This window comes from Lissotriton helveticus, chromosome 4_1 (assembly GCF_964261635.1).
Source record: "Lissotriton helveticus chromosome 4_1, aLisHel1.1, whole genome shotgun sequence".
In the NCBI taxonomy this organism is placed as follows: domain Eukaryota; kingdom Metazoa; phylum Chordata; class Amphibia; order Caudata; family Salamandridae; genus Lissotriton; species Lissotriton helveticus.
The window spans coordinates 1,090,767,943-1,090,794,329 of NC_136063.1; the positions used below are offsets into that span (position 1 = coordinate 1,090,767,943).

Here is a 26,387-nt window from a genome sequence, read left to right on the forward strand (position 1 = left end):
ACCACTAAAAAATAAAAAGAAACACAAAGTCTAAAAACACAGCAATACGAATAATATACACAGGTTAGCAATTACTCTACACAGAGTTACAGATGTACAGCCAATTCCTCATCCATATTAAGTCCACAAGGGGCCATCGTATTGAATCTAATGATGAGTTTAGACTCTAGTCTCCTGAACTCTACCACTCTATTGCCCCCCCCCTGACATTGGGTGGAATGCAATCAATAACTGCAAATTTGACTAGATTGGGGTTGCTCTTGTGAAACTCATAAAAATGTCTAGCCACAGAATAGTTTTTATCATTTTTGTTAATTGCCCTTAGGTGTTCCAACACTCATTTTTTTACCTTTATGAATGGTACTCCCTATGTAGTATTTGTTACATGGGCATTTTTAAGTGTAAATGGCATATTCCGTGGTACAATTCGTGTGTTTTTGTATAACAAATTGTGCCAAAGTGTTGCAAATTTTGATAGATTTAAGATTACAACTAAATTTGCAAGCTTTGCACTGATTGCACGTATAGAAGCCTTTGATCTCAGTAATCCTTTTCAGACTTTGAATCATGTTGTTACACAGTTAATCATGCAATGATCTTGGTTTACGGAATGTAAGGGATGGATAATCACCAATGTGCTCACGAAGATCTTCGTCTGTTTATAGTGCCTCCCAGAATTTGAGCAAACTCTTTCTTATTTCCCAAGCATGTGTGTTGTATTTAGTTATAAACCTGATAGGTTCTTTTTTCTCACTTTGTTCACTAGCTCTTATGGGAAAGATCAGTTCATTCCGTTTGAGGGTATCTACCTTTTTGATAGACTCTTTAATGAGTGTAGTGCTGTACACTCGAGCTCGAAATCTTTCAGTCATGTTGTTTTTCTACTTCATAGTCAGCAACTGTAGTGCAGTTTCTTCGGGCCCGTAGCAGGTTTCCAAAAGAAATACTGCGTATGAGACTCCTGGGATGACAACTATTTGCATGGAGCAAACTTGCCGGCCGTACTTTTCCTGTCTAAAGCGCCAAACGTTGGTGTTTAATATATATATATATATATATATATATATATATATATATATATATATATATATATATATATATATATATTACCTACTGGTGGTCGCCCGTAGGTAGTTATAGTTAGGACATAGTTTCCATAGGAAATCCGCAACATTCTATTGGGAATAACTTTGGCGCCGGTGGACGAATTTTCGCGAATTTCTCAAATTAGATGGCCCGCTCCGCTCTGCTCCTTCCCTGAAAGTTTGGGGGGGGGTTCGTCAAGCGGGGGCCGAGATAAAAGGGGGGTCCCAAAACGTGTTTTCTCCATGTTAATTTCCATAGGGCAGTTGGACTCACTTTTAGCCCGAACGGCTGAATGGATCCCCACCAAACTTGGCAAAATTGTAGGGACTGGTAGCCCGATGTGCCTTTGCTATGTCTCAAGATATGTGCTCCAGAGGATTTTGAGTAATTTAGGTTCAAAAAAATATATATATCTATAAGAGCGCCCCGGTACGCGCACTGGGGAGCGCACCCGGCGCGCTACGCGAGTACACGAGCAGCAAGCTGATTGGCTCTCGGGTGTCTGTCAACATTCCAAACAGTCTGGAGCGGCCGCCATCTTGTGTCTCGGTAGGATCGAGACACAATCTTGTGTCTCGGTAGGATCGAGACACAAGAGGTGGCAAAAACAAAGGGGGAAATGACCATAAGGGGGCAGGGTAGACCCCCCCTGACCCCCTAGGTTTGATGTGGGGGCTATAAAAGGGCCCCGCGGGGAAAAAAAAATCAATTTTCACGGGGGGAGCGCCCGGTACGCGCACCGGGGAGCGTACCGGGGAGCGTACCATGGGTCTGCATGATTAAATAAATATATTTGAACCTTTCACAATCATGTCACCTGTGTTACCTCAGATTAGGAAGCAGATTGAGCTTCTTTCTTGTTGGTTTGTGTCATGTTTTTTGATAATGCTTGGTATCAACATTTGCAAGATAGAGGAATTGTATTTTGTGAAATAGTAAGGTTTCAGTAGTGAAATTGAATCCTTGTACATAGGACCTGCGGTCTGCTTCTAAAATGTTATTTAAAAAACGGTTTTGGGGCAAATGAATGGCTTTTACATTTTTTAGAAGGAATAAATAGTGTCTGCATGATTAAATAAATATATTTCAACTTTTCACAATCATGTCACCTGTGTTACCTCAGATTAGGAATCAGATTGAGCTTCTTTCTTGTTGGTTTATGTCATGTTTTTTGATAAAGCTTGGTATGAACATTTGCAAGATAGAGGAATTGTATTTTGTAAAATAGTAATGTTTCACTAGTGAAATTGAATGCTTGTACATAGGATCTGCGCATTGTTTATTAAATGTTATTTAAAAAACGATTTTGGGGCAAATGAATGGCTTTTACATTTTTGAGAAGGAATAAATAGTGTCTGCATGATTAAATAAATATATTTTAAGCTTTCACAATGATGTCACCTGTGTTACTTCAGATTAGGAAGCAGAATGAGCTTTTTTCTTTTTGCTTTTTGTTAAGTTTAATGATAATGTTTGGTATCAACATTTCCTAGATAGAAGAATTGTATTTTGAAAAATAGTGAGGTTTCAGTAGTGAAATGGAATGCTTGTACATATGACCTGCGCTCTGTTTCGTAAATGTTATTGGAAACACGATTTTGGAGCAAATGAATGGCTTTTACATTTTTGAGAAGGAATAAATAGTGTCTGCAAGATTAAATAAATATATTTGAACCTTTTACAATCATGTCACCTGTGTTTCCTCAGATTAGGAAGTAGATTGTGCAGATGAGGTGAGGTATGTCCAGGGGTGCAAAGGAGGTGAGGCCTGTGTCCATGCCTGCAGTGGAGAGGACTCACCTCCTCTGACCCTTGGACAAGACTCACCTCCTCTGTGCCCCCTGCACAGGCCTCAATGTATTGGGTATAATTGATGGTAACAGGGTGCAGATGAGGTGAGGTCAGACACTCACCTTCTTTCAGTCCCCCTACTTCACTTCCCTTCTCCTCTCGTCCCTTTCTGTGCTTTCTCACTCATTTTCTTCTCATTTATCAATGCACTCCACTTCACTTACTCTTTTTCATTTTTTTAAGAACACAGCTCTTTTATGAGAATTGGAGGTAGTTCTGAAAAAAACTTTTTTTTTCTTTTTTTCTTTTTTTAGAACAAAAACAAAAACAGGGAATGGGAAACTGCTCAACAGGAGCAAAAAACAAAACAAAATTAGGGCTGGTAACGGCAGCGATGGTTATCCAATGCTCGAACCATGAGCAGAACACTTTGTTCCCCATAGCAAAGTAACTTATCGCAATATCTGCATTTAATAACGCCTTTATTAAAAGCAGGCTGGATGTTGGGAATCTGCTCTTGTGATTGCTCCCTCCCTGATGCAGTTTGTCCTCCGGTTGAAGTAGAGGCCCCATCACTGGGAGCCTCTCGTGCCAGAGCTCTGACACTTTCCCGGGAAAAATTCTGGGGGTGCCTCCTCTCCACATGGCGAATCATTGTGGAGTTACCAAATGAATATTTCTTAGTGGGGTCACCCCGTGACAGGACAGTGTGACAAATCCTGCACTCCACTTTTGGAGCATTTACTTTCTTCTGGTCATCAGGAATAGAAAAAAACTTCCAAATAAAGTGCTCTTTTACTTTCGGCTGAGGAGCCTCTTCATCAAGAAATTCATTGCAGTCATCTTCACTGCTGATGGTCTGGCAGCCATGATAATCCAAGATTTTATTCCCACAAAGATCCGACAGCAAAAAGGCAGGTCTTGCAGTCACAAAAGTGAAAGAAGAAGTGAAGGAAATGGGTGGGGATTTCATTCTTTGTTAAAAAAACTGTTAGGAACCAATGAAAAGAGTTATTTTAAGGTCACATGACTTGACGCGCTTACGCTGCGCGCACCGGAGCGCTTCCGGGGGCGCTCACGTGGCGCGAACGTAGGCGCTTCTGGGGGCTCTCACGCGGCACGAACGTAGGCGCTTCCGGGTGCGTTAACGCTGTGCGTCATAAGACGCATCTCGCGGCTACGCGATACGTCACGATGATGTTTTCGTTCGCGGCAATAGCGCTAACGGGCGCTCACCGGTATGCGCACCAGGGCGCACCGCAAGACTGCGCTTACCGGTGCGCTCACCGGTACGCGCACCGGGAGCGCTCCAGGGCAAACAAATAAAAATATATATATATATATATATATAAAAAATAGATTACATAAATATACAATATAGGATTCATTATAAAATAGAAATTAGCTATTAAAAAACCTATGAAATTCACTGAAAAAACCATAGGTTTCACACCAGTTATAGTTAGGAATTAGCATTTAAAAAACCTATTAAATTCACTGAAAAAACCATGGGTTTCACACCAGTTATAGTTAGCTGGAAATTTTACTTGCATAAAACCATAGAAATTCCCACGTTATAGTTAGTTGGACTCACTATGACATCACTCATGACGTCACTGATGACACCATGCTTGTGACAGGGTGACAGACCTCCTTTCACTGTAATGTAACCCTTGAAACACATATTCAAAAATAGAAACTAAAATTTTCAGAAAAATTGACATACCCATACCAGTTACAACAACCAATTCAATAATTCCACCATCTATATACACATCCACTCATTCACCAACAGTTCTATATAGTCACTCATACATATACTCACTCATCATATGTAGTGATACACCTATACATCCTCTTACACACCGACAGTCATCCAAAAGATACTCTCACATATACTCACACATGTAAATAAACTATTGAAAATCCATTTATTTGCATATACAGCTATACACACACTACCACTTTACTTCTAAGGAAACTTACACATACTTACTCTCTTAAACAATCACTTATAGAAACACATACTAATTTAAACAGGAACTCTTACAATCCCTCACTCTCACATATACTCATTTATATACATCAATATTCACATATACTAGATTAAAACATATGTAGTTACTGATCAAGACACTAGTGAGACAGTCATTCACTCACTAACACACACATATATACACTCATCCACCCATACAGTCCTGCACATATGCTGTCTTCAAAACACATACAAAGAGAGAGTCAGTCATTCATGCATGTATGTGCTAAGTAATACCCCCACCAAACCATACAAACACTCATACTGATACTAAGAAAAACATCTAATAACCCATATACATACACATGTAGCTACTCACCAACCCATGCAGCCACTTATTCACAAAGTGAAACACTAATACATATATTTAAATATTTAAACATTACTCTCTAATATATGTATTCACTAAGATACACTTAATAAACCAGTTAACCAATCAATTTTTTTTTAAAACATCCATGTAAACACTTATTTAAACATTTATTCTTCCATCAACTTTTACATATACATATATAACACATATTTATTTTTCAGAAAGACACACATTCACTGGATGGTGTCATCAGTGATGTCATGAGTGATGTCACTGACCATGTCATGAGTGATGTAATATGTGACGTCATCAGCAGTGCATTGCACGCACAAGTTATAGTGAGTCCAACTAACTATAACGTGGGAATTTCAATGGTTTTATGCGAGTAAAATTTCCAGCTAACTATAACTGGTGTGAAACCTATGGTTTTTTCAGTGAATATATATATAGATCTGCCACCAAATTCTTCTCAGAGGAGAAGAACTGAGCCACACAGGGAACGTAGCATCTCTATTTAAGCAGAAGTGAGCGGCATGAGGCGTTTCAGCGTAGATCTCTTTCTTCAGATGCCTTCTTAGTTTTAAAGCTCATTGTCCACTAAAATATATAGCGCGCCTCACAGAGGATTGGTGGAGGCACTCTGTCCAGCAAAGAGAGGAGGTCTTTCCGAACTTGTTGCTCCGAGTTCAAGCTGCAGACACACACTTGTAAGTACAAACCCAAGTGGGCGAGGTCTGCAGCTTCACTCTGTCGGCCTGGAATCACGATGGAAAAAAGTGCACATTTCCCGATCCATCGTCCCGCCGCTTTCTGCCACCGCATTCATGGACACCAACAGGTAAGTAAGTGTTAGCATCGATGTGTAGTCACATCCCAGAAAGGTACTGGCTTGGTTTCTTGCAGCGGCATGTGGCGGTTCGGCGGTTCCCAAACGCTGAGAGAGTCCAACGTTTTTGCCACTAGTACGCCAAACTCTTTGGGGATGGGGGCTCTAGGTGCTCGTGGCCGCACCCTAACATCTGCTACCAAATTTTTCTCAGAGCAAAAGAACTGCGCCACATCGGATCACAGGGAACGTAGTATCTTTATTTAAGCAGAGGTGAGTGGCATGACGCGTTTCAGTGTAGATCGCTTTCTTCAGATGCCTTCTTAGTTCTAAAGCTCATTGTCCACTAAAATATATAGCGCGCCTCACAGAGGATTGGTGGGGGCACTCTGTCCAGCAAAGAGAGGAGGTCTTTCCGAGTAATACCCCCACCAAACCATACAAACACTCATACTGATACTAAGAAAAACATCTAATAACCCCTATACATACACATGTAGCTACTCACCAACCCATGCAGCCACTTATACACAAAGTGAAACATTAATACATATATTTAAATATTTAAACATTACTCTCTAATATATGTATTCACTAAGATACACTTAATAAAGCAGTTAACCAATCGATTTTTTTTTTTTTAAACATCCATGTAAACACTTATTTAAACATTTATTCTTCCATCAACTTTTACATATACATATATAACACATATTTATTTTTCAGAAAGACACACATTCACTGGATGGTGTCATCAGTGATGTCATGAGTGATGTCACTGACCATGTCATGAGTGATGTAATATGTGACGTCATCAGCAGTGCATTGCACGCGCAAGTTATAGTGAGTCCAACTAACTATAACGTGGGAATTTCAATGGTTTTATGCAAGTAAAATTTCCAGCTAACTATAACTGGTGTGAAACCTATGGTTTTTTCAGTGAATATATATATAGACCTGCCACCAAATTCTTCTCAGAGGAAAAGAACTGAGCCAAACCGGATCACAGGGAACGTAGCATCTCTATTTAGGCAGAAGTGAGCGGCATGAGGCGTTTCAGCGTAGATCTCTTTCTTCAGATGCCTTCTTAGTTTTAAAGCTCATTGTCCACTAAAATATATAGCGCGCCTCACAGAGGATTGGTGGAGGCACTCTGTCCAGCAAAGAGAGGAGGTCTTTCCGAACTTGTTGCTCCGAGTTCAAGCTGCAGACACACACTTGTAAGTACAAACCCAAGTGGGCGGGGTCTGCAGCTTCACTCTGTCGGCCTGGAATCACGATGGAAAAAAGTGCACATTTCCCGATCCATCGTCCCGCCGTTTTCTGCCACCGCAACAGGTAAGTAAGTGTTAGCATCGATGTGTAGTCACATCCCAGAAAGGTACTGGCTTGGTTTCTTGCAGCGGCATGTGGCGGTTTGGCGGTTTTCAAACGCTGAGAGTGTCCAAAGTTTTTGCCAATAGTACGCCGAACTCTTCGGGGACGGAGGCTCTAGATGCTCGTGGCCGCACCCTAACATCTGCCACCAAATTCTTCTCAGAGCAAAAGAACTGAGCCACACCGGATTACAGGGAAAGTAGCATCTCTTTGGGGATGGGGGCTCTAGGTGCTCGTACCCTAACATCTGCTACCAAATTTTTCTCAGAGCAAAAGAACTGCGCCACATCGGATCACAGGGAACGTAGTATCTTTATTTAAGCAGAGGTGAGTGGCATGACGCGTTTCAGTGTAGATCGCTTTCTTCAGATGCCTTCTTAGTTCTAAAGCTCATTGTCCACTAAAATATATAGTGCGCCTCACAGAGGATTGGTGGGGGCACTCTGTCCAGCAAAGAGAGGAGGTCTTTCCGAAATCGTTGCTCCGAGTTCGAGCTGCAGACACACACTTGTAAGTACAAACCCAAGTGGGCGGGGTCTGCAGCTTCAGTCTGTGAGCCTGGAATCACGATGGAAAAAAGTGCACATTTCCTGATCCATCGTCCTGCCGCTTTCTGCCACCACATTTACGGACACCAACAGGTAAGTAAGTGTTAGCATCGATGTGTAGTCCCATCCCAGAAAGGTACTGGCTTGGTTTCTTGCAGCGGCATGTGGCGGTTTGGCGGTTTTCAAACGCTGAGAGTGTCCAAATAGTACGCCGAACTCTTCGGGGACGGAGGCTCTAGATGCTCGTGGCCGCACCCTAACATCTGCCACCAAATTCTTCTCAGAGCAAAAGAACTGAGCCACACCGGATTACAGGGAAAGTAGCATCTTTATTTAAGCAGAGGTGAGCGGCATGACGCGTTTCAGCGTAGATCGCTTTCTTCAGATGCCTTCTTAGTTCTAAAGCTCATATATATATATATATATATATATATATATATATATATATATATATTCACTGAAAAAACCATAGGTTTCACACCAGTTATAGTTAGGAATTAGCATTTAAAAAACCTATTAAATTCACTGAAAAAACCATAGGTTTGACACCAGTTATAGTTAGCTGGAAATTTTACTGACATAAAATCATTGAAATTCCCACGTTATAGTTAGTTGGACTCACTATAACTTGCGCGCCTGTAATGCACTGCTGATGACGTCACATATTACATCACTCATGACATGGTCAGTGACAATCAACATGGGGAAAACACGTTTTGGGACCCCCCATTTATCTCGGCCCCTGCTTGACGAATCCCCCCCAAACTTTCAGGGAAGGAGCGGAGCGCAGCGAGGCAAATTTAAGGAAAATTACAGGCAGATTCCTCAACCGGCGCCAAAGTTATTCCCAATAGAATGTTGCGGATTTCCTATAGAAAACAATCCTAACTATAACTACCTACTGGCGACTGCCAGTAGGTAATATATATATATATATATATATATATTCACTGAAAAAACCATAGGTTATAGACCATATATAGTTAGGAATTAGCATTTAAAAAACCTTATTTTACTCACACAAAACCATTGAAATTCCATATATAGTTAGTTGCACTAACTATATATCGCGCACCCGCAATCCACTGCTGATGATGTCACATATTACATCATTCATGACATGGTCAGTGACATCACTGATGACATCACTGATGACATCTCAAATGACATCACTGATGACATCACTGATGACATCTCATTTGATATCAATGACCACATCACTGATGATATCATTCATGTGACAATACAATGCATCTCCTCACATTTTAATATAACCTCTCTTTCACCCAGTGTTAAAAAGAGTATAATTTTTGAAACCATTGACACACCAATACTAGTTACTACATACGCACTCACTGATTGCTACGTCTACACACACCTTCACTCATTCACCCATACAATCATTCATACATACAATCACTCATCTTTACAACACTATCATATGCACTCATACACCTATACAGACACTCACAGTCTGCCACTCATCCATGGAGTTACTTACACACCTAGTCAGTCCTGTAAAGAATCAATGAGACTTCCATTTTCTTGTCCATACAGTTAAACATAGAGCACCTTACATTTTCAAACATGTACTAACACATACTTACTTTCTTATACAATCATTGATACAAGTACAGATTGATCTGCACAGAGTCACACACCTCCCAGCTAGCCACACACACATTCAGTCTCCCATACAAATACTTGGGCAATCAATCAATAACCCATATAGTTACTCATATAGCTACTGATCAACACATGCAGCAGTTTACAGAACAACAGACATAATGATGCACAAATTAAGACAGTTTAGTCACTAACCCATGCACTCAGTGAGACACATTTAATCAGTCACTCATACATTCAGTCATGCACCTACTAAATCCTTCGTCCAGACACTTACACATCCACTCATTCTTCAATATGTAAGACATATTTAAACTTTATAGAAACAAAAAATCACTGGATGTTGTTATCAGTGATGTCATCAGTGATGTCATTTGAGATGTCATCAGTGATGTCATCAGTGATGTCACTGACCATGTCATGAATGATGTAATATGTGACATCATCAGCAGTGGATTGCGGGTGCGCGATATATAGTTAGTGCAACTAACTATATATGGAATTTCAATGGTTTTGTGTGAGTAAAATAAGGTTTTTTAAATGCTAATTCCTAACTATATATGGTCTATAACCTATGGTTTTTTCAGTGAATTTTCAAGGTTTTGTAAATGCTAATTCCTAACTATATATGGTCTATAACCTATGGTTTTTTCAGTGAATTTTCAAGGTTTTGTAAATGCTAATTCCTAACTATATATGGTCCATAACCTATGGTTTTTTCTGTGAATTTCATTGGTTTTTTAACAGCTAATATCTGTAGCTGTAAAATGTATTCTTCTTTAAATCCAAAAATATATTTTATATGTTTATGAATAATTTTTTTTTTAAATATTTTTTTTTCTTCGTTCCCGCTTCGCAAATCGGGAAGCTTCCCGTTAGCTGACCTTGATGCCGCGAAATAGACCGCGAGCCGGTAAACGTTTCTTTACCGCAAGTGCCGCGTTACAAAACAACATCGTGACGCCTCCCGTCCGCATGACGTTTCACGTTGTCGCGTGATACGTCATATGACGTACTACGTTAGCGAACTGGTACGCGAAGCGAGTCGCAAAGCGCAGGTTTCTGGAAGCAAACCGGGAGGCCCTGCAAAGCGCTTAACGTAAACACAGCAAGTCATGTGACTTGGTAATAACACTTTTCATTGGTTCATTTCACTTTTGGTTTCCTAATGATGTAAGACTAGGTCATATAATCTAAAATGAACACTTTTGATTGGTTGAGAACTCTTGTTTTTCCCAAATGATGAAAATCCCTCCTTCTTTCCTCACTCTGACTTTCATCATTGTGAGAGAAAGACCCTTTGTGATCACTGAGCAATGGCTTCTTTAGTAGCTTCAGCTGGTGCTTCCCCACCACCTCCACCACATCCAAGGAAGAGTGGACCACCTGCTCAAGTTGTAATTCAACAAGAAGAAGAAGAAGAGGAACAGGAGGACGAGCACGAAGAGAGGCAGTTTTTGCCTGAGCAGCCCAGGACGTCTCACCGGAAAGAAAACTTCATTTGGCAATTTTTTTAAATTCCCAAAGGTCAGAAAAAAGTAAATGCAAGATACGTAACTTGCCTTATATGTCAAGATAGACTGTCCAGAGGGACCGACAAAAAATACAGTTTCGGAAACTACACAATGCATCGCCATATGACTAGGTGGCATCCTAACAACTACAGTGCTGCACAGTTTCGGAACGACCTAGATAATCTCCCTATTATGGCCAGAAGATCTGTTGTACCGGAAGTAACGGGACCAGAGGGCAGGGAGATGGTGCCAAATATACAAATGAGATTTGGTGATGTAAAACACATCTGCGCATTTTGCGATGGATTCATTTCCTACGGAGAAAAAAGCATCACTCTGATCAACAGAGCTATTGACTATCATATGCAAGTTTTTCCGAAACGCCCAAAATAATAAATACTTCTTTTTTTTGTTTTGTTGCTCCTGTTGAGCCCTTTACAATGAATCGTTTTCATTGCCCCCTCCAAGAAAAACCCAAAAAAATATAAAACTGTTCCGAAAAATTCAAAAACAGTAAAAAAATGTTCAGAAAAATAAAAAAAAAAGTTCTTTTCAGAACTACCTCCCCGTTATTAAAAAATTGGTACAATATTTGGAACTGTGCCAACCTCTATTTCTCTTAGTTCGCTTCCCAGTTCGCGAACCGGAAGCGAACCAAAAACAGTAAGTATAAGGGAAGGAAACAGACACTTATGTTAAAAGAAAGACAGCTATAAGGGAGTAAACTAGAGATACCATTACCCGTAATCCACTGCTGATGATGTCACATATTACATCATTCATGACATGCTCAGTGACATCATCAGCAGAGGATTGCGGGTTTTTTGGCAACATGCCTTATCCACGGTTTAATAACGCTGCCTTTTGCTTTATATAAGTTTTCAAATTGTATGAAATATATACCAATAGGTCGTTATGAACCTTTAGGTAGTGCTTTTCTTCATGAGGTCTGGTCGCTTCCATACACATACAGATGTTTCAAAGATGATCAAGAAGTTTATCTGAATGGAGAGGAATGCACTGAGACGCCAGATCATTCACTAATGTGTAGGCACATACAGTTACACGGTTCATGCAACAAACACCGACCAAATATGGCTTGCGTGTTGCAAGGCACGCCAGTTCCTGCTATCATCCCCACGTTCAAGTTGTTGGAAAATGGTAGTTATTTGATGCTCAATAATGAAGATTGTATTGAGTTAATTAAAAGTATTCCTTTTATCGTAACAGTAAGTGAACGGGTTATTTGCTGCAGAAATGTTCTATTTCCTCCCACACATGAACATAGGGAGTTTTCAATCTGGCCACAAATACCAACCTTGGGACACGTTTCAACGGCATGGCAAGAATAAGAGCTCTTTTGTCTCAGAGAGAGGTGGCCTTGAGTTCGGCCCGTGAAACTTTCGTACTTCACATAGCGAACACCCGTACAGAGGTGCACACCCTTTTCAATTAAGATTTGCCTTTCAATTTCAGCAACATGTTTCCGACTATCTTTAACGCATCCTCCACAAAGTCCCTGGCACACTTTTTTAAAGTTGTTACCAGTGGTCTCGTGACTTCATTTGAGAAAATCTTTGGAGTCATCCCTGCTTCCTTTCATTGTATTTTCTGCACTCTGGTTCGTGGATTGGCATTTTTACTTGCATTACCAGCGGACGCTCTTGTGCTTTTTTACATTTTTAAATATGGATGTCCCTCCTATGCAACCTCCGACCCTGCAGCTGCTGACACTGTTCCGCAATCGCATGCTAGAATATTATGGCACAATGCCGTTGGCGATATTAAGCACGGCATATGGATTATCTTTTCGGTTCTCCTACTTCACCTGTGTCCAGCCTGTATTTCACTGCCTGACCTGTGATTTCGATTGGGCCATTGATTTGTGTCTCTGCGGACCGGTTTCTCCTGACGTCGACTTTAATCAGCTGATGACTCCTATCATTACTCACGAGTTGGTTTGTCCTGGCGAAAGGATTATGGCTGTGGCATTGATGCATGGACTACTTGGTCCCTGGAATTTACTGGCGGCAGCACAGTCTTTCTTGGAACAGAGCTTTCTTGAAAACCCACCGAGCTGTCCTCTGATGGTGATAGAGGATCCGGTGCTGGGAGAGCACGTATGTTCTTTTCCGCTTTTAAATTGGATGGCTGAACTGTTTTCGGATGAAGACGGTGACTTCCTATTGGAGGCTGTTGCAGCTTATTTTGCATACACAGTTATGTCATAGACCTTTTTCATATTTGATATGCTGAGTACTAGCATTTCATTGACAATTCATTGACTTATTTGTCAAGTTTTTATTATTTACCTTGCCTATTGGCTTAAGACTCGATAAAGTACTTGGCTGTTTTATTTTTCTTTAGCATTAAATTTTCCTAGTTTTTAATGCTTTACCTTGCGGACCGTCCACATATAAACTTGCAATCTGCTCTCATGAGATGGCACTTCTATTATCTTATTCAGTTCGTTTCCGGATCATGAGGAGGTGTCATCTAGGTCCTGGATATCTTTACACCGTGTTAAGTTAGCATGGGCTCATTACCGGTTTAAACGCCATTTTTCCTTTTTTGCAACTTCTGCACACGACACTTAGTTGTTGCTTTAGCTTTCCACCTAGTAGTTCATCGTGGTTTACATGAGAATAATATGTTATTGGTCTACTATCTGCTTTACTTGTTAAACTATATCTGTACAGCGAGTGCTAAAGTTTCAAGAACAACACGATACAGAATTGTTATGAGGTCTGATCTCCACGACTTCATACTCATAACATAAGTGCAACTTCTGCCAATTCTGGGCATGAGGCGGGTTTTATATTGCTTTGCCGAACACACATACACAACAGTTGATGCGGTTCACATGAAGAGAGAGCTGGTGTATGCTGATGTGATTCCTTCAAATCTAAGACACTAAAGTATAGGCACGCCCTAAACCAACACAAAGAGACCTTCTTAGCAAATAATATAATATGTGTATTAGGGAGGGTGAGATATAAGCAGCCGCGGGCCGTGGAGGGAGTTACGATGGGGCAGGGAGGCGGGGAGGGGGAGAAGCAAGGTGGAGCCCTCTCTACCTTGCCCCTCCCCCTCCCCGCCTCCCTGCCCCACCGTAACTCCCTCCACGGCCCGCGGCTGCTTATAAGTGTTGCTAACTCTTATTCATTTACAGCATGTTAACATACTGTCACCATTCGCTTTTTATGTACTAGTAACTATGCTGGTAATTTTGCTACTGATAATATGTGTACTTGTATTCTCCACCCTGCTTCTCCCCCTCCCCGCCTCCCTGCCTCACCGTAACTCCCTCCACGGCCCGCGGCTGCTTATAAGTGTTGCTAACTCTTATTCATTTACAGCATGTTAACATACTATCACCATTCACTTTTTATGTACTAGTAACTATGCTGGTAATTTTGCTACTGATAATATGTGTACTTTTATTATCTAAGGTACTACGCCTGAGAAGACGGCATTAGTAAATAAACATTTCAAATACACATCTGTTCTTCTTAACTCCATGTTCTGGTTTCTAAGAAATCTATAACGACCGACTGTTCATGAGTTCCACGTATCCTGAGGTACTATAAGTTCATATTCTGGATTGTCTAAACATTGAGAGTTTGTTATATCCAATGTGACACTGTACCTAGCTTGCTAAGGAGTTTTTGATTACTAACGTGAGTTTTGGGACACCCTAATTCGCCGAGGTTCCAATCCTCTGTCCACAGTTCTGTGTGAGAACAGAAACCCTGCGACAGGGGCACCCCCGACCCTTGCTGGAGCTTCATCACACTTGCGATACAACTCCAGCAATGCATTCGCCGAGGTTCCAATCCTCTGTCCACAGTTCTGTGTGAGAACAGAAACCCTGCGACAGGGGCACCCCCGACCCTTGCTGGAGCTTCATCACACTTGCGATACAACTCCAGCAATGCGCCACCTTTACGGCACAGATACATCACGCATCTGTGCTGTTTTTGCCCCATGATGCGCCGCATTGTAAATGCAGCACACCATAGGTGACGGAACAGCGGCACAGAATGACTAACACATCCCTGGTGATGCGCCAGTCATCATAAATGTATCCCTATGCTTCTTATCTTGTTAGAGATGAACCGCCATATGTATCATCAAAGTTTTTTGCATTTCCTAAATAGCGAACTTTAAGAAATAAATAGCGATTCTTTACCATTCCTAGTTTGCGATGAGCTATTTGCTAATTAGCCGAATGTAGCCCAATGAAGCCCAATGTAGCCCAATGTAGCCCAAAGATGGCCGCCAGACACACAAAAAAACAAATGTAGCCCAAATATCAGCCAGATGTAGCCCAACTATAGCCCAGTGACAGAATGACCAATCAGCTTCGCAAACCTCCGTTACGCGAAGCGGAGCGCTGTTACAGATATATATCTTTTTTTGAACGTTAATTTCTCAAAACCAACTGGAGCACATATATTGAGACCTAGCAAAGGCACATCGGGCTACCAGTCCCTAATATTTTGCCAAGTTTCGTGCAAATCCATTCAGCCGTTCGATTATTATTATTATTTTTTTTTTTTGCCCCGCGGGGCCCTTTTAAAACCTCCACATCAAACCTAGGGGGTCAGCGAGGATCTACTATGCCCCCTTATAGTTATTTCCCCCTTTGTTTTGACCTCCTCTTGTCTCTCGATCCTACCGAGAGACAAGATGGCGGCCGCTACGGACTGTTTGGAATGTTGACAGACGCCGGAGAACCAATCAGCTTCGCTTCACAAAGCTCCGTTGCGCGAAAAGTCCGCGAACCAGAGCGCTGCCCGGTCCGCTGTTACAGATATATATCTTTTTTTAAACGTTAATTTCTCAAAATCCACTGGAGCACATATATTGAGACCTACAAAAGGCACATCGGGCTACCAGTCCCTACAATTTTGCCAAGTTTCGTGCAAATCCATTCAGCCGTTCGGGCTAAAAGTGAGGCCAACCGCCCTATGGAAATTAACATGGGAAAAACGCGTTTTGGGACCCCCCTTTTTTCTCGGCCCCCCCTTGACGAACCCCCCCAAAATTTTCAGGGGCTGCTCAGAAACAAAATGTGCCATTTTCCTGAAAATTTCAGCCAATTCCGTCCACAAACGCCAAAGTTATTAGACATAGAATTTTCAAAAAACCCATAGAGAAAAAATCCTAACTATATATACCTACTGGCGACCGCCAGTAGGTAATGTATATATATATATATATATATATATATATATATATATATATATATATATATATATATATATATATATATATATATATATATATATATATATATATATATAATGCTAGCTTTTCACCCAGCTACACCTGTCTCCACATGGGGTGGTGGGAAGAAATGGTTGTTAGAAATGTGTACAGTAATGAGTGGTCTAGAAACATCATAAAATGGATACGATTTATAGATGATTTATTTATTGTTTGGAAAGGGGACACACTGAGTGCGGAGGTTTTCATAAAGAAACTGAATGTGAATGACTTAAACCTGAAATTTACTTATGAAATCAGTGACAGTAATATTTGTTTTTTGGATGTGGAGACATATATTCAAGAAAATGCTATACAGACACGTCTCCACCGAAAACCCACAGCAGGTAACACCATACTGCATTCCAGTAGTTTTCATCCAAAACACACAATAGGCAGTATCCCCTATGGGGAATTTCTAAGAATACACAGGATCTGCAGTAAGGATAGCGATTTATATCTAGCACAACAGAGTTGCAAACAAAGATTTTTAGCTAGAGGCTATTCTGAGCGGAGTTTAAATCAGGCTATTGAAAGCACAAAAGCCAAGTTACGTGAGGATCTCCTTTTTAAACCATCTAAGAGCAAAATGGAACAAATAGCAAAAGCAGAAAGTACTACAAGTTGCTCTAGATTGATGTTAACATTCAGCAAACAAAGAGAAAAAATTAGACAGATCTTCAAGCAAAACTGGCATATGATTCAAAATTACCCCGTAATTGGGGACAAAATGCCAGTGTCACCTATAGTCACTTTCTGACGAGCATGTAGTACAAGTGACTATTTAGTAAAAAGTAGTCTGGAACTGTCTAAAAATACAAATTGCCTTAGTAAGCGAAAGGGATTTGTCAGGTGCACTACATGCAAAGCCTGTAAGCATGGTGAGAATCACACATCGGGCTTTAAGGACAATCCTACAATTATCAATACATTTCTAAATTGCAAATCAGAGTACGCAGTATACGTATTAGAAGGTACTAGTGGATTAAAGTATGTGGGAAGTACCTGTGTCCCAGTACATAAAAGGATCTTGCAGCATTTAAGGGCCATCATTAACATTGACAGTACATATCCGGTGGCCCGGTATTTCGATGAGATCCACAATAGAAAAACAACAGATTTGAAATATTACGTAATTGATAATGTTCCACCCCTATGAAGAGGAGGAAACAGGGATGCAGTACTCAGACGATTAGAAACCAAGCTAATTTTAGAAATAGACAGTAAAAATCCACATGGTCTTAATACATCGGAAGACCTTTATACATGGTTATAAGTCAGGCTACACCACACTCTGTATACCATAATATTAAGTGATGAATGAGTTTTGTGGTGAGATATATGGTTATTTTTTATGAATATATATTTATACATATTTTAGGTATTTTATATATTTATTTACCATATATTCCTCCCCCTTATTTTCTCATGGTTTCTCTGAAAATTATGTTCATGGGCTCATGACATAAGGTTTAGTTTTAACATAAGATTATACAATATTTCATTATGCTGGCTAGCTTAATGAATATATTGTTGCACTTTGAGCAAAATTTTGCACAGTAATTCGCACATAGCACTTTTTGCACCGTATAGATTATTACATTAATCCTTAAGACATATTTTGTGACCACTCAAGTTGAGGCAGAACACTATGGTTATTTTGAAGGACACATAAATGCATAACCTAATGATTTACCAACATATAGGTACCAAAATAGCAATAGGATGTTTTTAATTATTTATAATGGAAAAGATTTATCTTTTAAATTATTTATGATTAATACCATGCTTTTAATAAGTATTTATACAGTTATTTATAAAGCATATTTTGCACAAAGTCGGATTAACTGCTAAAAAATGTAGACAGTTATAAGGATGTGACAACATATTTTCCGTCGATACATCATGCCCGTTGGTAGCCCTCAATAGAAAGGAAAAAAATCTTTCTTGGTTCTTATATAGTGGAACTTTCAATTGTGGTTTAGTAGGATGTATGTGTAAAATGTACAAAATGCCGAAATGTGTCCGTAAAAAATTGAAACATGTATTTTACAGAAATAATCTTTTCATTTTAAGCCCACAACCTTATTTGCACATTGCAGTAATTGAACATATATTTATATATATATATAATGCAATGTTTTGAAACAAAGTGGTTAAATACTATTGTCAATATAAAAATCGCAAATAAGTGTACAATGTAATACAAGAAAAACGGAAGTCTTTTGTTTATGTTGTTGGTAAAAGGTAGCACTCTAGCACTTTAAATAACAAGAGAAACTCACTGGCAGGTCATGCGAAGCCCGAAACGCGTCATGGCGGCCGAAAACTGCATGAATAAATAAACGCTGCACCAAGACAAGTGGAGTCCGTTCCATGATTTCTCCATGAATTTTGAAGAAAGGAGGTATTGAATAAATAAATATATATATATATATATATACATATATATATATATATATATATATATATATATATATATATACACACAGTCACAAGTATATACATGCATATACATCATATACATTTATATTATGGAACGCTTAGCAAACAGTTTTCATATTTGATGCATGCACAAGTATAACCTATGATTTTTTGTATTTGTTTATTGCCATTTCAAAACAAACCAACACAAACAGATACAACAACTTAGTCAGTCGTGCAAAGCAATGACACAAGCAATATATCGGTAATATGCAGTACTGTCAGCACAAGGTACGGAAACCTTTCCCCAACCTATCCGGTACCATGCATAGGAGTCCATGTTGAACAACTGCAAGATCAGTCTGGAAGCCAGGGCATTTCCAATATGAGGGGAACAAAACCAGACAGCCACACAATGCGGTTCATTAAACGATGCAGCCCATGTAACTCCTAACCCAAGTCTACTCCAGACAGCTGCCGTCCACTAAGTGCTTGACTATACTCCCGAAGAGCTAGCCCGTTCCAGGGTGTCCTCCTCTGCCTCCCTCTGAGAACGTGCCCAGTCCAGAAACGAGCCCCAGATGTGGAGGGCATTAACTCCCAAAAAGTTGTTTATTTTTTTGTATTTTCAGGGTTTTTTGTAGCGCGAACTAGACCCAAGAAATCTGATATCAAAGTTCTTTACATGAGCACAAGTTCACAAGATCCCGGCCCTTCCATCTGTTGTTCCCGGCGGGGATCTGAATGTGTCCTCAGGGAATAGATCTGCAAATGTATGCAGTCCCAAGTTTCTGGCTGTTAATCTGCCGGCGCCCTCCGACATCGCGGGGATCATGGGGTGATGCGCTAGGGAGATGGATGTGGCATATAATATTTGCAGAGGAGCTCTATCTCAAAGCCTGTCTCACGCTCACCTCAAAGTTTCAACCGTATCAACGCTGTTTCGCAGAATATCGGTAGGGCCCGTAACTGCCGCCCAGAGAGGCACTGGTGCTGCCAAATCAAGCTCAACCGCCACATGCAGCTGAAACGGACAGGATGTAACCAATACTGGAAGAATTGAGCTCGCGCGCAGTAAGCATACAGCTGGAAATCAATAGCCCCAGCCTGCCCTGAGTCAATGGCAATGTCAGGAGTTCCCAAGACACCCGCGCCTGGAGACCCACTCACACCATGGATATCAATATAGAGCGCACTGTATTAAAAAAGGCTTGGTTGAGGGGTTTTGGAATGTTAACAAAGAGAGATTAAAATGTAGGCAGAACCACCATCTTGGCTATGATTTATGATATTTGAATCATATTACACACTTTTAACACCTTCCATTGCATACCAGTCCCAAATTGTTAACTGATCAAAATCACCTATATAATCCCAACTTTTAACATGGATTCTTTGCAGGGATAGTTAAGAAATTGCCACAGACAGTTCATCTCATTCTCATAGGTCTGGTAATGGCATATCTGGCAGAGGCCCAAATTCCATTTAGCTCTCAGTCGAAGGGGGCATTTTTATGTTATTGCCATGCGTGCATTGAATGTACCACCAACATACATTTTCATTGGATACAGGATTCTGCCCTGCTGGAAGAAACCAAAACCAGAACTTTTGGCTGGATTCAGCAACAGCAAGTTCTTCACATGGCTTACATAAGCTTACCAAAAACTGTATTTCTCTGCGCAGAAAGTAGTAGTTTATCTTTTTCTGTATATTAAAATGTTTTAACACGTATGATATTTTTCTTGTGCCAAATCGCAAGTCTTTGCTTTTAAAACACTCTAGATACCATCTTTTAGAACTTTTGCACTGTATAAAATCCTTTTAAATGTTCAGGCTCCTGAAAATATCCTCAAAAGCGTGATGTGGCCTAAGTAAACATAGAGTAATTAAAATGATGCAAGACAATTTGAAAATGGTTTTATGAAAAGTATTTCACAAGTGAGAACACCGTTTATGAATATTTAAAAAACAAAGCAACTGAAAGCAAATGCCCAATGACAAGAGTTTTTGGCAGAGAATGTATCAGATAAATTAATGTAGTGGGTAGAAATGACCACATAAGGATTTAACAGAGAACATTTAGTGTAGAGAAAAGTAAGTCTTGTTTTAGTTAATGCTGAAGCAGAATAGGGACGGCGGGTCTCTACATTAACAGGCAAGACAAAGTCTTAAGATGGCGGCTTGCGTTACCTGGGCGGTATCTTGCTTGCTGAATGGTGCTGGTAGCTCCTTGGCTTGCAGGAGTTGTTCGTACCTGATGAGGCCAGGCCGTCTCAAGGAGTTCCGAAATTGAAGAAGGTGGAAGGTGCAAGCACGGTTCCGTGGTGGAATCTGCTAGAAAAGCACAAAGAAGAAATGATCATCTTCACTCACTTGTGGATTGCTTCGTTTCTTTATATGGTATTTCTTTGAGAATAAAGGACAGCTTGTCTTTCTCCATTAAAAGTTATGTTTGCTCTAAGAACACTAAGGTGTATTCAGTGAAAAATAAGGTGATTACCAATTTTAAGTCATTTGGGGCCTTATTTATGAAGGCCTTGCGCCGACGGTGCGTCACTTTTTCCCATTTTAAAAGTGGCGCACCGGCGGCGCAAGGCCTTCATAAATAAGGCCCTTGGTGTCAAGAAAGAATCAGCCTTGCCATGAGTGCTTAAAGCATGCAAACTCAGAATAAGGAAATATGTTTAACGAAAAATAGGAAATGAGGGTAAAAGCAGTTGGCGGGAAATTTCTAAACATCAGTTTATTGACATTTCTGCGCAAAAAGAAAGTTCTGACAAATGCATGTCCCTGCATTATACAATGCAATCAACATTTTTTTTTCACAACAAAATTTTTATTGATCGGTCAGAGAGAAGCATACATGTGGCTCCCCACAAGCAGGAGAGTGCCACCAAATATCAAGACATGTTTTTGCATCATCACAAATCTCAAACAATGATACGGGTCAAGCAAGTACCTCCCCCCCCTACCCTCCACCCCCATCCCCAACAACCCAACTTCCCAACTACCCACCCCTTATCCCGCCCTAACCCATTGCACGTGATCATATGAAACCTTCATCACCTGGACTTAACGTGCCCGGTACCGTGTATCTCCCTAGGTCTGTGGGCCACTCGCCTCCTGCCATTCATCCTCCAGTCCTATCGGAGGGTCCAGGAGCAGTCCCCTATACTCCGCCCACCTCTTCCAGATCTTATAATGCTTACTGGGCATCCTCTGGGCTCGAACACCGGGCGCTCCAGCCCCATAAAGTAGTCTAAGCCAGCCTTCCATGCACACAGTGGGGGGGCTCGCACTCCCTTCCATGCCCGTGCCAGGTCCCTCTTGGCCACCACTAGTCCCAGCAGTAGGAGATGACGCTTATATATATTCCCCCCTGCACCCTCCAGCACATGAAGAATCCCTAGTCGGGGGGTGCGGGCAGATCCCATCCCAACACCTCAGACAAACAAGCCCAGACACCATTCCAAAAGCTGGTAAGGCGCGCACAGGACCACACTGTATGCAACAACGTACCCCTTTCAACTCCACAGCGCAGGCACTCTGGGGCCCCAATCAGACCCGCCTTCCACAATCGCTCCCGGGTGTAGTAGGCTCTGTGTAGGTATTTGAATTGGATGAGACGAAGTCGCATCGCAATGGCTGTCCCTCGCGGGGACTCTAGAGCCTCCCTCCAATCATCTTCGTCCAAGGGTCCAATGTCTTTCTCCCAGGCGTCTTTAAGGGGAAGTAGGGAGGAACAGTGAGTGACCAGGGTTTGATAGATGCGGGATACCTTCTTATCGCCGAGGTCCCCCATAAAGATTTTCGCTTCCACTGGACTGAATTCCGGCAGTGACTCCAAGCCAGCAATATTAGGTGCCAGCGCGTGGCGAAATTGAATATAGCGCAAGAATTGGGTCGTGTGCATATGGAACTTGGTCTGGAGCTCCTGGAACGATTTCAGGGTGACCCCGGACAGTACATGTCCCAGCGATGAGATTCCGATGGCATCCCATCCACCGAACCCGGTCAAAGAGGCCAACCCAGGAAGACGTCCATTCTGCCACAGTGGAGTCTCCGCCGTAAGCCTACGCCACCAGCCCATGCGACGCAGCGCCTGTCGCCATATAGCAAACACCACACGCGTAACGCTCGGAAGCTTTTTCCGTAGTTTGGCCGAGTACAGAATCGTGTGCAGAGTGCTGTCGCCCATCAATGAGCACTCCAGGGCATATGCCGGGTCTCCCCTGTCCCCATACCACCATTCATTGAGTATAAGCAGGTGTGAGGCCTGATAATAAGACAAGAGGTCCGACGTGGCCAAGCCCCCACAATACGTGGACAGGAAGCAAGTCCGCAGTGCCACCCTGGCAGCACCCCCAGCCCACAGAAAGCGGCCCAAGACCGAATTAACCTGCCGAAACCACTGAGGAGCAATAAGGTGTGGATGGTTCTGTAGTTGGTATAGAAGGCGCGGAAGCGCGACCATTTTGAAAATGGCGGATCGACCGAAGATAGTGAGGGGCATCCGGGACCACGTTTTAACATCCGTCTGGACCCTCTCCCACACCGGGACCACGTTACGTTCCCAAGCAACAGCTGCGGAGTCAGATAGGAACACTCCCAGATACATCAAGCCCCCTACTGCCATCTGTAGCTCCGACGCCCAGGAGTCCGCCACACTTCCGCCACCCACAAGGTGGATTTACGTGGGTTGAGATAGAGGCCCGAAACCTCCCCGAAGACACGCATAATCTCTACGACTCGAGGGCCCGATCTGTCTACATTTGTAAGGAAGAAGAGGACATCGTCTGCATACAGAGCAATTCTATCAGTGAGTGTACCGCCCCAGTCAAAGCCCCGCATCTGTGCGTCAATACGCACCCAGGAGGCCAGAGGCTCCATGGTGAGCGCGAATAAATACGGGGAGAGTGGGCACCCCTGCCGGGTCCCCCTGCCGATGGGGAATTTCTTGGATACCGCACCGGAGACACGTACCGATGCCGTGATGTCCGTGTACAGTAGTTTGATGTAGGAAATAAACACCGGGCCTAAGTTGAGGCGAGGCAGGAGAGCGAACAGGTATGTCCAGCTGACCGAGTCAAATGCCCTGTCAATATCCGCCAGTAGCAGTGCTGCCCTCTCCCCCGTGTCCCTCACCGCATCAATCGCCGCCTGTGCCCGCCTTATATTGTGCCGCGTCGCCCTATGTGGCATGAAACCGGCCTGGTCCGGATGGACCAAGTCAGTCACATATGGGAGAAGGCGGTTCGCCAAGGCCTTAGCCAGCAGCTTAGCCTCGATGTTGAGCAAGGATATCGGGCGATAGGAGTCCCGCCTGTCCGGGGGCCTGCCGGGTTTTTGGAAGACCACAACTTCGGCATGTCGCCAGTCAGCTGGCAGTCTGCCCCGCGATCGCGCCGCCTCCAGTGCACGCAGGTAATGGGGACCCAATTGAAGGTGGAATCGTTTATAAAATTCACACGGGAACCCACTTGGCCCCGGCGCCTTCCCTGCATTGAGCTGTCCCAACGCTTCTCCCAGCTCCTCCGCTGTCAGGGGGAGGTCCAGCGCTGCCTTGGTCTCATCAGAAACCGCCTTCGGTGGCAGGTCTCCAATAAATTTATCAATTGCGTCCGCCGATAGGCGGTCCCGCGGGGCATAGAGGTCCATATAATACTGGGCGAAGTTTGCCGCCAGCACCGCCGGGTCCATGATCGCCACTCCTTCCCCATCTGTGAGACCCGGCAGCGAGCGCGGCTGGACAGTATATTGGCACAGCCTATGAAGCATGGTACAAGACTTGTCCCCCCACTGATAGACTCTACTGCGCGTGGCCAGCCACGCTTGCCGAGCCTCGTCCATCAGCTCAGAGGCATATGACCGCTGCGCCTGCAGGAGCAATCGCAATGCTACGTCATCACCCCCTCCCCGGCACCGTTCTTCTAGAGTTTCCACCTGTGTGGCCGCCGCAGTGATGGCCCTTCTACGCTCCCGACGGGCCGCCGCACACCATGCAATATCTATACCTCTAATCGTGGGCTTCATGGCCTCCCAGACCACTATAGCGTCGACGTCCTCCACTAAATTTTCCTGCCAATAATGTGCAATCGCACTCCGCAGGTGTTGGACGAAGCCGGCCTGCTGAAGGTGCCACGAAGACATTCTCCACCGGAATGGCTGACGCTTCGAAAGCAGTTCGATCCTGACGGCCACAGGAGAGTGGTCCGACAGCCCTCTAGGCAAGATCCCAGCCTCCCGCACTCTGTCCAGGGACGCATGGGGCACAAAAACATAATCCAGGCGCGAAAAGGAACCATGTACAGCCGACACATAGGTGTATTCACGGGCCTTGGGATGCATATGACGCCACACATCCACCCAACCCATCCCCTCCACCATCGCATTCAACCGGGTAGGGGCAGCAGCCGTAAGTACCCCTTGCATTCGTCGACGATCCATACAAACATCCATCACCTCATTCCAATCACCTCCCAGCACCGCCAAGGACTCGGGGATCTCGGCCCATATCGCAAACAATTTCTCGGACAAGGACCACTGCAATGGCGGAGGGGCGTAGACACTCCCAAAGACCACAGGTTCAGCACCCACCATCCCTTTGATGAAAACGTATCGACCCTGTGGATCTATCCATTGTTTCTCGTGGACATAGGCCAATCTACGATGCACCAAAACAGCAACTCCCCTGGACCCCCTGGAGAACCCTGCATGATAGACTTGTTGGTAACCAAACCTCTGCAGGCTCAGTACTTTCATTCCCAGCATGTGCGTTTCCTGCAACAATAATACATCCGCTACCTCCCTCTTCCCCCATCTCAAAATCGCCCCCCGTTTGATCTTGTCAAGCATTCCCCTGACATTCCAAGTAATCACACGCATGGAATCCCTGGGGAGCCCTTGGAGCGGCGCGTCAGCCATAGTCAAGGGTAGCAATCGTGGCAGGACCCTGGCACCACACCCAGGTACACAGCACCATCAATGGCAAAACATCCGAAATCACGTGCAATCCCCCCGTACTCCCCCAAATCCCCCCAAAACAACAACAGCCCCACTGTCCAATGTGCCCCAAACTACACCCCCCCCACCCCCACCCCCTTTCAGCCCCCTGCCCCCCACCCCTATACCTCATGGAACTCAGAAGTATCTGTCGCGGCATGGGCAACCTCGGGCCCAAAACAGAGGGCCCAAGGCCAACCATACCAATGGATCCCAACTACCCCTGTGAACTATAGAAACTCCCCCCCCTCTCCTAAACAACCCCCACTTATGTAGGAGGCAGGTAGCCCCTATGCAGGAGCACCCCGAACCCTTCCCCACCACCCCACACATAGCACAACTAAAATCCAGTCTTAGCAGTATACTCAGCAGTCAATTAGCGGTACAGTGGAACACTTCGGAGCAACTCTTCTCGGCCGGGGTTCATGGTAGACGTATGCGGGCATATGTCCCCACCGGCTGTCAGCGGCCTCTTCTAGAGTGATCAGAGTCAGTAGGCGCAGCAGAAGGAGATCCACCGCGAGAAGCAGACCGTTTCTGTGATCGTGACTTCCTATCCCTCCTGGGCCTGGCA

At 43.2% G+C, this 26,387-nt stretch overlaps 1 protein-coding gene across 1 annotated transcript in view; it reads right to left on the bottom strand.

Moving 5' to 3' along the window:
- The window catches only part of NR4A3 (nuclear receptor subfamily 4 group A member 3), a 595,821-nt gene that overhangs the window by 557,324 nt on the left and 12,110 nt on the right, over positions 1 to 26,387 (bottom strand). The window contains exon 2 of the mRNA XM_078685747.1: positions 21,002 to 21,145. The gene's annotated coding sequence lies outside the window, so the exon portion shown is untranslated. The remainder of the gene's footprint in view (positions 1 to 21,001; positions 21,146 to 26,387) is intronic.